The sequence below is a fragment of the Bombus vosnesenskii genome, unplaced genomic scaffold (genome assembly GCF_011952255.1).
Source record: "Bombus vosnesenskii isolate JDL3184/JDL3185 unplaced genomic scaffold, Bvos_JDL3184-5_v1.1 scf7180000013263, whole genome shotgun sequence".
Classification (NCBI taxonomy): domain Eukaryota; kingdom Metazoa; phylum Arthropoda; class Insecta; order Hymenoptera; family Apidae; genus Bombus; species Bombus vosnesenskii.
Genome location: NW_022882923.1, coordinates 6,432,279 through 6,447,573, shown reverse-complemented (window position 1 = coordinate 6,447,573; position 15,295 = coordinate 6,432,279). Strand labels below are relative to the sequence as shown.

The window sequence follows — 15,295 nt, the reverse complement described above, 5'->3', positions numbered from 1 at the left end:
AAATTTTAATGAATTAATCGCTCGTATGAGTAATTTTCAATATTCGAATCGTAATCAATACTTGAAAAATAAAATCTAATATAAAACTTATCTATTTTATAAGAAATAATATGTAAAGTAAAGCCATACAATTGTTGGAAATTATAATAGTTAATAAGCATTTAATAAAGTAATATAAATTTAAATTTGTTCATATGTAGTATAATAAGTAAACTACCTAATAAGTGAACAGAATAAAATATAATGAACTTTATTCTATCTATTTGTTATATCAATCGTGTTAATTTCGACAAATTTTTTTTATCTATAGTGATTTAAATTTGTGTTTTAATTCAACAATGTTTTCTTTAACAACTTGAAATAAAATAAATTGTGCAAGCTCTATTCTTGTGAAATATTTAATGACAAAAAAGGAAACAAATCTTAAATTTACATGTCGAATTCAATTTATTAAAAACTTAACTCAGTCTCAAAAATTTTGCCTTAAGCCTTCTTTGAATAAAAAAATAATGAAAGGCTGGTTCTAGATGTTCTTGCTTACACTATTAGCTGAATTAGAAACAGGACAATCTAATTAATTCTAACTACGAAAGGAATAATATACATATATATATATATAAATACCTCTAAATATTTTTAGCAATTAATGTTTATATTATAAGACAAAAGGTGATATATATTTTGCTTTTAAGACACAAGTAATTTAAAAATATTCTACAATGATGGTTAAAGACTCGTTCAAATTCGCTTCAAGCAACGTTCAGCAAAAGAATGGTGCGTCGGTTGATTCATGGAATCTCATGCAGACGTTTTCGAGTGTTCAGGATCTAGTTATTGTTATAGGGTCTCGTCCTAGAACTGCCGGTCCGAGCGGTGTAAGTTACGTGTGTAACTTTTCCTCGTATATTTTAGGTAGGCTTTTGCCTTCTGCATCCTACTCTTGTCCTACAGACCAAGAAATAATTTAAAGGTATAAAAGAAACTTAAATTTTATATAATACGAATGTATATAAAAAATAGCTAATTGTTACAGAAATATTTGTAACATTCAACATCTCATCTGTTTATTACCATAAAGATAATATGGCAATAATCGCTTTATTATGCAAGTTAAAATTAATAACGTTCTCAATTACGATGTCCGATACATTCCCCTCACACTAAGTCGGCGTCTGTGAGTAACATCGCAAGTTACAATGCAACTATGAGTGGTGAATCATGTGCATTTGCCTGTATTTCGAGCGGTAAACCAGCGATTTCCTGTGTTTCCGTATTTGTGAAATGAGTAAGTTCATTGTTACTAGCTTTCCAGCATTTTCGCGAAAGTGTTCATGTTTACAAATTAACACTTTATTAATAAACTCTTTCTCTACATAACTGTATAAAACTAATGATTTTTATTATAATATCAGATATTTCGGCATCGATAGTTCGAATATTAGAAAGTTCGATCATAAACAAGGTTAATTTGCGATCTCTTTATATTTTGGCTTGTACTAAACATACAGTGACTACAAAAGGTATTTGTACATACTCTTACTTTCCAATGAACAATCTTCTTTATTAGGTTTTACATCTTATTTTCATAGTAGGTACAACATTTTCGTAATCAGATGAAAATACTTGGACTTGATTATTTAGTATGCAAACATTACAATAAATACGATGCTGTGCGAATATATTACTTTTTGTAGCTACTGTATGTTCCGCAAAATCCATTAAGTATTCATAAATTACCGATCAGTTATCATAAGCAACCTATTTGGCATGGAATTATTTTCATCCAGCCATCAATTTATCGTCGAAGACACACACGCAGGACGTCTAGCTAATACGCGTACGCTGCACAATTTGAATAGCGTGTGTCCAAACATGCAACGACGATGCGATACGATACGAAATGGAAAGCGGAACGTAATATTATAGAGGTTGGAAACGCGGTTTGGATCGATGGCACTAAATCTCCGGACAAAGGCTATTCAGAGCGTTGTTAAATCGCATGATCACGCCGATTACGGTTTGCACGCTTGGATCAGGAAGTCAAACGTCGTGCAACCGACATTAAATATTCAATAATCACAGGGCGTGGAGAAACGTGACTGTCAAGGTACCGTTGCATCTGCACCCGTTGCCTCCCTCCCACGATGCATTTTCTTCCAAGTGGTATCTACTTTCGAATTCTACTTTCTTCGCTTCTGTAACAAGCGTAAACTAAGCTCAGCTTTACGCTAATTTTAAGATGAGTCGTGGTTCAATGAGACTATGATGTAGGAAAGATCTATACAAAATTATATACTTAGGGGTCTAAGTCTGTAACTGTTGATTTAACAAATACTTGTAAGGATAAAATATATTCGAGTGTCGATAAGTAGACTCTACTTATGCTTTCACCAGGACATCTGTGGAGGATACGCTATCCTGAAATATCCTATACCGTATGTATCGATATATAGGACAACCGATAAAAAATGACAGAGAAATTTGCCTCATCGATGTGACAACGAGGTCCTTGAATTTTCCTAACAGGACCATTCCTTTTCGTAACGGCGAATGGATTGGAATCGATTTGTATTCTGGGATTAGCTAAACGTCTTAAAATAGCGGCCGTAAAACGGAGTTTTGATCGTACATTACGAAGTATAGACTTTATTGAAACGTATATTTCTCACATTGTCAATATTGTATGACCAAAATGAGCAAATGTCCGGATACTTTGAAACGATCATTTAAATACTTTGGTTTGATAACGACTGTTCAAATAGATAAGATTGATTTCTAGAGATTGTTATTTATTTACAATAAACTTATTTTATGTATTAAATGGGGGTTTTTAATCTATATTGTGATTTTAATATAAAATTTGATTTTAACTCTTAATGTGGGCTAACTTTGTTTTTTTTTCTTAGATAAGTGCAAAATGTACACATTTCATGAATGCTTTATTAGATAGTAATTAATAACAATCGCAAAAGCTAAAAAATATTTCATTCATTTCGTTCTAAATTTCAAAAAGAAGAATTCCGGTACCGGGAATCGAACCCGAGCCTCCTGGGTGAGAGCCAGGTATCCTAGCCACTAGACCATACCGGAGATGTTAGTTCTGTTGAGCGATTATGGTATTAACTAAAATTTGCCAAGGCAAAATTTTATTATTCATTGTTTTAAATATAATAAACATATATTTAATATCAATTTATTTTGTAACAAAATACGTAAATTGTTGGTAGAAGAAATAATTTGCCGTAGCGTAAAATAATACAAATTTATAGAAGTATATAGTTTATACAGTATAATATAATAAACAAGTAAAGTATAATAATTGATCATACAAAAATTATTTAGTCCTATACGCTTATACTTTATGCTTATCTGTGCATGCTAAATTTGGAAATAAGTACTGTGCAATTCAGATTCCCTTTGAAATTGTACTTTTATTTCATTAAATATTGTTGATTAATTCCTGTTTGATAATTGATAGTTAAACATAATTATAAAATATTGAAAACAATACCTTTTACTAATCTTCACTTATCCAATGCTTATGAGCTTTAGCAAATGCAAATCGTCTTGTTCGATTCCTAGAATTCAGCAGTGGTTTCTTTTAGGAGTTTCGTCCTCTTAAGTTAAGCACTAATTTGTGTATCGTTTTTATAATTTATCTCCGCAGCAATATTATTTGCACTACGAAAACAATTCTTTTCGCTCAATCGATGAATCCAGCGATCCATCTTCGGCATTGTTTTCCGTGGTCTTACGTTTTTCGGCTGATCGCAATACATGCCTGCTTGTGCATGCATACATGCATACATGTTTTCAAGTAAATTCTTTGATTTTCCCATAGTTCGTTCCTACTTAAATGAATTGTAAGCAATAAAAAGAATCATGAATCCAGAAGAATTCCAGAATCATGTTTTACCCAGATCGCCTTGCACTAATGTCCACTGTTTACAAGTGCTAAGCGGTAACTAACTGTTGTAACATCTACATTGTTAGTATTTAATAACTGGCGGTCTGAGGTTACGAAGCTTAAATATATAGCTATGTTATTACAAAGAGACAAACCGAATACAAGAACAATATGCGTATAAGATGTTATAATGATGCGTAGAGTGTCTATTTTAAAAAATGGTAAGCTTCGGTTAAACTAATTCCTTCCAGAATACTATTTTAGTAAATGAATAAGAAGAATGGTATATCGATTTTTATCTCCGTTAAGTAGTTGAAAGGTTTTGTTGAAACTAAATGCATAGATTGTTGTATATTTTGGAATTCTAGAATTTACAGGACATTCTTCGAAGTTTTATCGGTGAATAAACGATCACAAAGGAAAACCTTTTTATTAGAGATTGTAAGTAATCTTATAGTCCATCAAAATGAAAGGCACAGATGTTTCGCAAGTGTTACGGTATTGCCTGCGAATCAAAGTCATAACATCTGTTGTGTATTGATATCTAAACTTGAACTTTTAGGCTGTCTGTTGAAAAATTCACGAATGTAAATCTGCCTAAATTCAAATAAATGTAGATTTCAATACGTGACTCGAATGGAAGAAAATTTATTCAAACGGAATAAATTGCGAATTGTAAACTCACAAAGACAGAAGTACATTTACGAAAATGTAAATTTGAGTTAGGTTGTGTAATAAATTCACTAACGCTCCTTAAAAAGCATGTCAAGTGTTGCTGTTTCTGTATAATTCTTCTTTAAATCCACCCAATCGATAATGTATATTAAGTAATATGTGTATTTACTTTATGTCTTTTTATCATGCTGTTAACCTTCTTATCAAAATTTTAAACTTTCAGTACATCGTTCAGTGAATTCTCTTCGTCACAATTGCAGATTACACGTATAAATTAGACTCTTCTCAATATTTTCGCGTAAACTCAAATAAAATAACACAATATCAAGCCTAAGTTAACTTATAATAATTTGTATCGTGTCAGTAAAAAATATTATTTTCTTAATTACTAGTTAAATAGATAATTACAAGCAACAATTATAGCTTGCATACGAAACCGTATACTGTGCTAATGCTTTTGTGTATGCCACGATATTTGTATTAATGCAATCAATAATTATGCATCTTCGATAGATTAAAAGAAATATCGATACTATACTGTATATAAAAAAATAATTCAATTTTCTAATTCGTATCACGAAATATCAATTTGACGATCTCTTCAGATCGCAAAAATAATTCGTGAAAGCTGTATTACGTCAGGGACGTTTCATGGTCGCATAGTGTATACATAGACGGTGGTTACAAAGCGACGCGCGAGATTACGCGTGTTACCTCAATACGCTCTACCCGCACGATTCTTAACTCGCGTGCACGAGTTAATAAACGTGTTTACAATGTGGGCAATCCCGATCTCCCGCTCCGGGCTTCCGTTGAAATTGCCAGAAGGTATCCTGCATGCGAATGCGATGCCACCGTTCACATAGCATGACTCACGAACGTCGCTCAAGAGCTACCTGCTGGATACAAGGAGCTCGAGCCTCGAATACCGAGGATTTGTCCTTGCATCCAGGTCAGAGATGGCGATTGACGATCACGATCGAGGAATTAGAGCGGTTTCCAAGCATTCTGATGTTTACTCCAGATTCCAGGTGGCATTTTAGTGATCGTTCTCAAATTGTGAAAACAAATGGAAACTTGCTTCTGATCGTTCAATAATAAACATATTTGTTAACTATCTGAGTAGCATCGATGACTAGACTGCGGATTTTTATGCGGACTTAATTTTTTATGAATGTAATTAAAGAGATGGAATGCGTGCAGAGATTTGTTTCACTTACCTGAATATTACAACGATTAATATAGTTTAGATATTTTGTATATTTTTGCACGATGTAGATTTTTTGTGCGGTGTTGCCATTTTATATTAAATAAATGAATGAAATAAATCAAACTTTATGTAGATGCATAGAAATCCGCAGTCCATTGATGTTGGTATAATATTCTGATGCTCGAAAGTAGTTGGACGCTTGGTTATTTTTGTTGCTCGTACAAAATATGGTTTTGTAAAGTTATGGATGAGAAGGGCTCTGATAATTATTTTATTCTCTATTGTTATTATTGCAATTATTATTGCCAGGATCATTATCATTATTATTATTACAGTTATATATTGTAAAATATTATAGCAATGAACTTGATTTTCAAAATTGTATTACAGTTCCAATATGTATGCAAAATAACACACATCCGTAAATTAAACATTAATTAAAACGTCACTATGATATTGATTACTATTTTGTATGTATTATGTAAATTATACGATAAACGAAAAAGAGTTCCTTTATATCAATAGAAAAAGAATCACGATTACATAACTCATATAAAGATTATATAATTACGATGAGTATAAAATTCATATAAAGATTATATAATTACGATGAGTATATAATTCATATAACATTATATATATAGTATATATACTATCAGTTTTTGTATACTACAAATATACTACAAATATTATTATCTGTGACAGAATTTTTACAAGTTTAATAAGACATTTAGTTTACCAACTTCAAAATATATTGAATTATATTCTTATCAATAAATGATACAGCATATTACGCAAGCGTATAATTGCAAAATCGATATCAATGGCATTTACATAGCAAAAACGACACAGTCTACTTAAAGCTAATCTTCCAGAAGTAATGCTACCTTGATATGGCGAAGGAACTGTCGTAAATCTCACATCAATTCAATGTATCCAAATGTATCCAATGTAACCAAAAATTCAATGTATCTGTTTATAATTCGGGTTGAGTTTCCAAGGAATTGAACAATAAACTGAGGGAAACTTTGTTTTTGAAAAGTAGTTTATCTCAGTTCATGTATGTAAATAGATATAGTTTTTAAAGGTGATATTTTTGACTAATTCGACTAACATAAAATTATGTATTCGTCCTACCTATTCCTAAAATTTAGGAGGATTTACAAACTCATAAAACATTTCACACGCATATTATTATCTTAACCCACTCGATGCTGACAATACAGTGTGCGCGTTCCACGATATCTATGCCACATATGGTGTGTGTATGATGTGGCGTGTGCTTTGAAAAAAAATGATACTGTCAGTGTTTAAAAACTGTTGGGGAGATAACATTGTATGAAAAGGAAGCAAGTGTACGGAAATAAAGGTTGACATTATATTTAAAACAGAAAGGGAATAGTGTTAAGATTCGTTGGAAGTTTAATAATAAAATAAGACAAAGACATATTTTGATATCTAATAACAAGTATAATTTACATTATATTACTTGATTTATATTACTTGATGATTCTTAAATGTGTTCTCTTATGAAAGATATATACGAACACATACGTATTATAAAAATGTCGTTCTTCGTCATATATCGAGTATAACACTGCACAATTGTCAAAATACACTGTTACTTTGCACATCGTTGATTTCTAGCGTATTTGGTTACCGCTATTGCTATCGTGGTCCACGAGAGATTAAAAACGTTTCGTGGTTTCTTGGTTCGTTTTATATACTTTGTTTTTGGTACCATTTTTACCACTTCCGTTCGAACCATTGTTTTCCTAGCATTTGACGTAAAATATTGGTTTGTGGTTGATGTATTTAAATAATTTATATGCTATAGAAGTTTTTCAACTTTTTGACGTGCACTATATATATAGCTTTGCGTGTTTGATTCGTCGGAAGGAATGAAATAATTGTCAAGGCGGGTTTTATAATTTCAGAAGCGATTTATTTTGATTATAACATCTTTTGTACAAATGGTAGTAGAATTATGATAGCTGAAAAGATAAATTACGGAAAATGTTTGTAAAGTTATAAATACTTTTAGTTTCTTTTTTCTAAATAACAGAAGATCGTGACCTATGTAGAAACATCACAAAATTACATCTTCGTCTCCTATCTTCTCATATAAAAAAGAAAATTCATGTTTTTTCATTGATTTTCTAAAGATTTCTAATTCTGTGTACTTAGTTAGTAATTGCGTGTTCGAGTATCAGCATTATGCACCTATTTAACACCGCGTGAAGATCTTATGTTTAACTTACAAATTTCGATCCGATACAAATTTGAGAGTGAGATTATTTGACTTGGTAAATTCATAATAAGCGTAGTTAGTACAAGTTAATCGATAATATGTTAATTACTATACGGTTTCTCTAAAGAAACGTTGCATCGCACATGTTAGTTTTCTCAAGCCAATTACACGAAGCCAATTACATTAAAATACTAATTGTACATAGGTATGTTCACAGAATTCCACGGTAAATTTCACAACCTCACAAAGCACTTATTACGTTTCTCCTAATCTACATAGATAAATCCACATACGTAGATAAAAATGCGAGAAGAAATTAAGAAAAAGAGATACAAGAACGACATGAACGACTTAACCATCAGACGGTTTTACCATCGGTTAAGTTACTTTCTCATACGAAACAGTCCTATCTCCTAAACCAAAGATGCAAAGTGTAAACAAAACGAAGCACATAAATCCACCAATATCCTCGACCGCACTTTATTAAACGCCGCAATGCTTAAAGGTCGTGTAACCAAGTTAAGCGTAACACCGTCATTACAAATGCAGCAGGTGCCTCGTGACATAACTCGTGCGCCGAGGAAATATATCACTGTAACAACACTTGCGTGTATTTTACCGCGGCATAACAAAGCTGCGATTGTTACATACGCACGTGGCAGGTCGCGAAGGGAAACCGTGATGACATTGTCGCTGTACGTTAGTCGTTGTATAAGGCGAGAGAGGGCAAACAATCGCAGAAACGTCGAAAACGTGGCAATAACCGATGTCTAGGCATACTGACGCATATCGCGTAGCTTGGAACGCAAAGTTTGCGCTCGCAGCTCGCAAAATACGTGTCTCCGTGTCTGCCATTTCAACGGTGCTGTGTAAACAGCCAAGAGGATCGCGCGACCGAGGTCAAGCTGTACGATAGGGATGAAAAGGGAGAGGAACCGCGTAATCCCTACATATGAGGTTCCCTTTATCGAAGTTATCCCCGCTCCACGTTACTCGCTTTTTCGAAGACGCACCACACACGCTGCTCGGATTGTTACGTCCTCTTTATCGCGACTCGACGAAATTTTCGTTTGACATTTTCAAACGCGACGTTGTCACTAGTGTTACATGTTGAGCGTGTCAAGTAGAAGGTGGCGTGATAAATTGGGTTCTTACGATTTTACGGAAACGTAGTTTTGCTTTGGTATTTTTCTTCGAAAACGCGACTAGTTTGAGATATAAATCTTTGAATAAGTGTTCTGTTGTTTGGCTACGAAAATTAGTTATTTTAACTCTTGGTGGTTATTTGTGTTAAGATGACAGGTATGTGATTGTTTGTTTATATTTCGTGTGGAAATGACTTACTTCATCATTTTAATATAATATGTTATCTGTCTCATATGTTTTGATTAGTATAATAATATTATTATTAAATGATAAATGAAAACATTATTTATGAAAGTTGTAGGTGTGGTTGTAAGAGAAACATAACGTAGTTACGGTGGTAAGCTTCTTTATAGTAGCGCCATAAGCGCCATGAAGCGGTTAATATCTTTCTTTTGTAAGTGAAATGTTCAATTCTTCATTGTTAGGTAGAATAACGAGAATACCGAGTATCAGAATTTACTGTACTTGGTATGTGAAATATAAGCAAACAGAAATTACTAAATATTACGATATTACATTATTAAATTGTCGATATCTGATTAATGGGTATTAGCAACTTTCTTATTTAATGTTCATAAAGTAATGCATATGATGGTTTTGACCGGAGAACAAATAAATATCCATATTTAACGTGAAAGTAAGAGAAATTCAATAAGAAACATTTCACGAACACTGTACTATAAATTCATGAACTTTATTAGATGACTCAGTAAATATGAAAGCGGTTTACATATAATTTTGTGTGTTTATAGCATTAAATAATTTATTGCTTTTACTAGAACTTTGAATTGATATAATTATAATGTACTTTAAATGAGAAGCGATTATTTTATAATACTTGCTATTATAATTGCCATTATAACGCGCTTATAATAGTACTTTAAAATAATATAAATTACCATAACTTACAATTAAATTACAAATTTTATTTGTTATACTTTAACACGAAAGTGCATAATATAGAAAACTCTGACTCAAGCAAATTAACATAAAATGATATGTCCCTTCATCTGTATCTTATATGTACCTTAAAATAATAATGTTAAAAATGATTAGATATTGCTGCTTCTGCATATATGTTCAATATCACAGTAAACAAGAGCATTAACAATTAAATGTAATATTTGCTGTTGATGAACATTCCAGGAATAATTGTATTTCAAGAATAATCCGCGTTACTTGTTTACTATATATATATCAAAATTCATAATTATCGAGTCATAGGAGTTAAGCACGTATGCCAAGCACGTGTTTTGATTGTACAATGCTGGATGAAGAGCAATTTCGACGTGGTAATCCCGACAAATAATATTGACTCAGACCTTGCCACATTTACATTTGCTTTTCCTTCTATGACGCTAGAAATACACACGCGTTCCATTTTCCCCCATTTTCTTTCTCACTAATTAAAATTTAGATGTTTGTTGTTAGCCATTCTGAAATAACGAACGCTGAAACTCATTTAAATTTTCCTTAAACGAAGACAGAAAATTATCACATACGTTTTCGATAATTTTTGAAAATTTGATATGTGTGTAGATATAATATCGCTTTCTTTATGTCGTAATTTATAAGCGATACAGATTTCATATTTTTGCTGATTCATACTTGAACGTTGTATTTTAAAGTAATTTAATAATTGGATTACGAATATTTATACGAATTCTTATTTTTATGTATCTTATTTCTATAATTTAGAAGATGGATCTTCCTATAAATACTGTATAGAATTTCGCAGCCTATTGTTAATATTTGTATACAATAATTTCACTCGTGTTTTTAAATATACTTTGATTTTCACACAATATTCCGCTCATACGATTATATGGATATATATATCAAAGTTTTTATCACTTCCTTCTTTATATTCTTATTTTATACACGCGTATCTCGGATACTCTCAGTTCGACGTGAAACATGCTTTTCACGGAGATGTATTTTAAATTTTAACAGCTTTCCAGAGTTGCCGCGCAGGATATCAATTTTTCACGTTTTCCAATAAACATTTTTCTTGCATGCGGCGACCACGTGAAATATCGAACGTGCTAAGTGAATAAAAAACGTGGTGTGCAACTTCGTGTTATCTCGATGCAATATTTTATATATATACACGGGGTATCCAGACTCACAAGAATAGAAAAAAAAGAAATAGCCATGAAGACGAAAATGACGCGCGTGTACCAACGTAAATTTGAAACTTGATTAAATGCCCTGAATAACGTGTTTCCCGATTTTACGAGTTCAGTTAAAAACACAGATTAAGCATCTCGAGCAAAATTCTACAAAAATTCCAGAAATGTTTCCATACTTTCCTTACCTTTTTTATTTGTCTCTTTATATATGGAAATTGGATTATCCCATGTAACTTATGTAAAAACTAACATCGTGTGGTACAGTTTTATGTGCTATAAAGAAATATTCTGGCAGAGAAAATAATTTTTCAATTTAAATAATAGCTTATTATAGATAGTCATCGAGCAAACAGATACGCTTACAATTTAAATATACCTATGTACCAGTCAAAGTGTATTCTAAAGATATACACATTTTTCATGAAATATTTAAGAAATTGTAATATCATTTATTAGTCCTTTTTATTATAAAGAAGAAGTAATTCATAATTACACAAAACTTACATATTTAAAATAATCTCGTTTTCATTTGAATTTTCTTATTTTAACATATTTTGGAATAAATTAATCCATTAAAAGAATTCACAAGCGTATCGAAGCATCTTATATATTGAAGTTGAGTCATTCAAAAAATTAATTTATTTATCCTGATATTCGCTGGAAACCACGACAAGGAAAGAAAATAAATTTCATGTTACTTTTAGTAATGTGACACTGACAATGAGAAATGAGGGTGAGGACTCGAGTAGAATTATACAATAATTCTAGGAACAAGTTCCTTTCCATGCATAATTATGATCCCTACCCCGTACCCGATATCAATGTTACTTTATAATATGCCAATGAGGCTCGAAATATGTGATCAGAAATTCGAATAAAGGAGAAATCAGTTTCGAAAAGAGGCACGTGCCGAGGGTGATTCAACTTCGCCTGTCTGTCCTCCCTCTTTCTGTTTCCGCTTTATTGATTCTTCGTGAATTTAGCCACACTCGTAGCATGGAATTATTAATGAAGACAACGTGCTCTGTTTTCCTATAAATCATACAACGAAGCATTTTTAGAGTCAGTTTCTCAAGCAGATTACTTTTGTTCGTGTATAGAAATAGATGTCCTTATTCGTGTGAAAAGTTCTTTTATTCGTCAACTTCTGACTTCCATGATTTTTTACCACTACTCGTAAATCAAATTTAATTACCTTTAATAATTAATGATAAAATACACGAACAATTTAACAACCAATAACATAGAAATATATAATAATATTAATTCTTTTCATTGCTAATATTCTTACACCACCATCGAAAATGGTATGAAGACATGTGAGTGCCCTTTGTATTTTATTGTAATAATACAATCAACATGTAACATTGTCTAAGATGCTTTTTTTAACTATTGAATCTAGTTTAAATAATTCGTAGATCCTCCTCCATGTCATAAATTAATCGAACAAAAATAAATTCTGATTAAAAATTGATTATCTGTACTGTATATGTAGAATGGTGTTTGTAATAAATGTACATTAAAAACTGTTTAAAGCCAGAAAAGGGAATATTCATATTTTCTTTGTATTGATGTATATTTGATATTTAATCGCTAATTTTAATTGAGCCTGCAAATAATTGTACGGTTTATTCAACGAGCTATATGTTAAATCATATTGTGCGAATAGTGCTATGTTTCAAGTGCAGAATTTCCATCAACAAATGGTGCAATTTTCGCATGGAAATTTGATTCGTTCCCATCTTACGAATAATCGTACAGTATCTATGGATTAATGTCATTTGCATCCCAATTGTTAATTAAATTCGTACAAGACGAGGGAAGAAACTTGGATGTTATACCGTAACTGTAAGATATATTCCGGCAATAATTTCTCACGATAAGACGAGCTATATCGAAGTTCGAAGGCTAAATTAGTTTGCATTTCTGACACGAACTAACTGTATTAAAGTATTTGGTAGAGTGAGAATAACCGTGGTCGTTAGTTACCGATTGATCGAGCGAAATAGAGTTTCCTAACTAGAAACCGACGGCGAGGAATATTTTTGAGAAATTATTGCGCTTAGTCAGATTATTTATCGGGTCTTATTTATGCAAAGTAGGGAATTCATTTGATAATCAAATTTATAACAAGTGAAAGAGAATATTCATTGAATAAACTTTCTTCTAGTTTCGGTACATAAATTCGATGTTTCAGTAGAATTAAGAAATGTATACTATAAAATTACTTTTTTTTAGTTCTAACGAGTTAATTAGATTAGAAGAAAGCTGAAAATCGTAGAAAAATATAGAAAACAATGATCATAGAACTGTGCAATAGAATTGAACCTATTTGCTATAAGCTATTTATAAAATGCCAAAATTATGGCACATACATAATGAAATTATTATTATACAGATTAGATTTAAGTTAAAAACCCTAAAGACATTAAAAGAATCTCGCATTGTAGTAATATATAATATACTTTACCTGAGTAAGTAAATGGTTTTAAATTAAAAATCGAATATGCATATCTCTTATGATATACAGTATCGTACGTTTTACGTATATCTCTTAAGATAATTCATGAAATAGTTCCCGATTCTATTATGCTATCTATCATGGCTAACTGTGTTAGAAATACAGATTTCCTCAGTGTCTCGTACAGACAAAGTCAGGCACGTAATACTCAAAGATGATCGATTAAAATTGAAACGGTTCCGCGAGGTAATGCTATATACATGGTGAAACAATTCAGCTATATTCAAGTATGACATTAAGAATTTCAATTAATATCAGAATCCAAATTATTTATTATTGTACTTCAAAAATTAACTAAAATAGAAAACCAACTAAAAACGATTTATTAGATCCTAACGCAAAATAGAATTACTCGTTCCATATTATTTCTAAAATGAAAATAATAATACAGTAAAAATGATTCATTATCTGAAGTTCTTATCGTTTATTTTTATTTCAAGTAAAATTTATCCAAGTCTGGTTTATAAATCGTTGTTTGGTTATATAGTTACCATTGTATTGTTCTCGAATTACAATGAAGAGTAGCTGAGTAGTCGAACTCAGTGACCGTTGCCTCAATAATGGCAACTCGAATTCGTAGCATCACTCACCGGTTTACTAACGGGTACAGACTTTGCGTTTCAGATTCGAGTTTTGCTCTTGATCTCTCTTCATCTATCGAGCTGTACAACTCGCAACGGATCTCTGTGTGTCTGCTGGTTCTATCTCGACCATTAATTACCTCGAAACGCGCTCGGATCCTACGCTCTGAAGTGGCATGTTTAAAATCGTCTTTCGCATTAACGATCGTACCAGCATCCTACTGCGGGCTCTTTTAATGTCATTTTTCTTCGAGGGATCTTGTAATACGAGGAAAATTAGTTTGTCCAGGGCGAACGAAAATATTTGTTCTGTTGAAAAAATTCTCATTTTAACCAGACGTAAGGCATAAGGTAATTTTAGTGCTGAAGATATTTACATAGACGTTTCGCTTGGATGAGAAACAAGAACTAATTTTTACAGGATAATGTCAGATTTTCAGTTTCAAGATTTTAGAAGTGAATTATCCCAGGGTTTGTGACTTTTGCTAAATTAATTGAATACATACATTTTTGTAAAACGACGTGTTTAGGTTAACATTTGCCCCTAAAAATTAGGTATTAAATGTCTACAATGTCTGTACTAAGTGCATTTGTAGAGTAATTGCAAATATTTTAAATATTATTAGAATCTTTTATCTATAGCGTCATATACAAAAATTCCATTCGATTCTTCTTACTTTTTGCCAGCTTGTACATTGCTGTGAATAATTACAGACTCAAACACTAATTCTAATATCACGAAGAATTTAGAAATAAAAATTTCACTTTATATTTATTCGCGGCACTCTGTATAACCAAGAAACAATTCCGCTGAGAAGAAAATTGTGCATTTTGTGACCGAAGTTAAATCGGACAAAATCGTACGTCGAGAG

The 15,295-nt window shown here is 31.7% G+C and overlaps 1 protein-coding gene and 1 non-coding gene across 6 annotated transcripts in view; one reads left to right on the top strand and one right to left on the bottom strand.

Moving 5' to 3' along the window:
- LOC117230666 overlaps positions 1-15,295 on the top strand; it is a 148,433-nt gene that overhangs the window by 84,337 nt on the left and 48,801 nt on the right. The gene's annotated exons all lie outside the window — the stretch shown is intronic.
- Positions 3,019-3,090, bottom strand: Trnae-cuc. Its single transcript has one exon. It is a non-coding gene; the product is annotated as a tRNA-Glu (tRNA).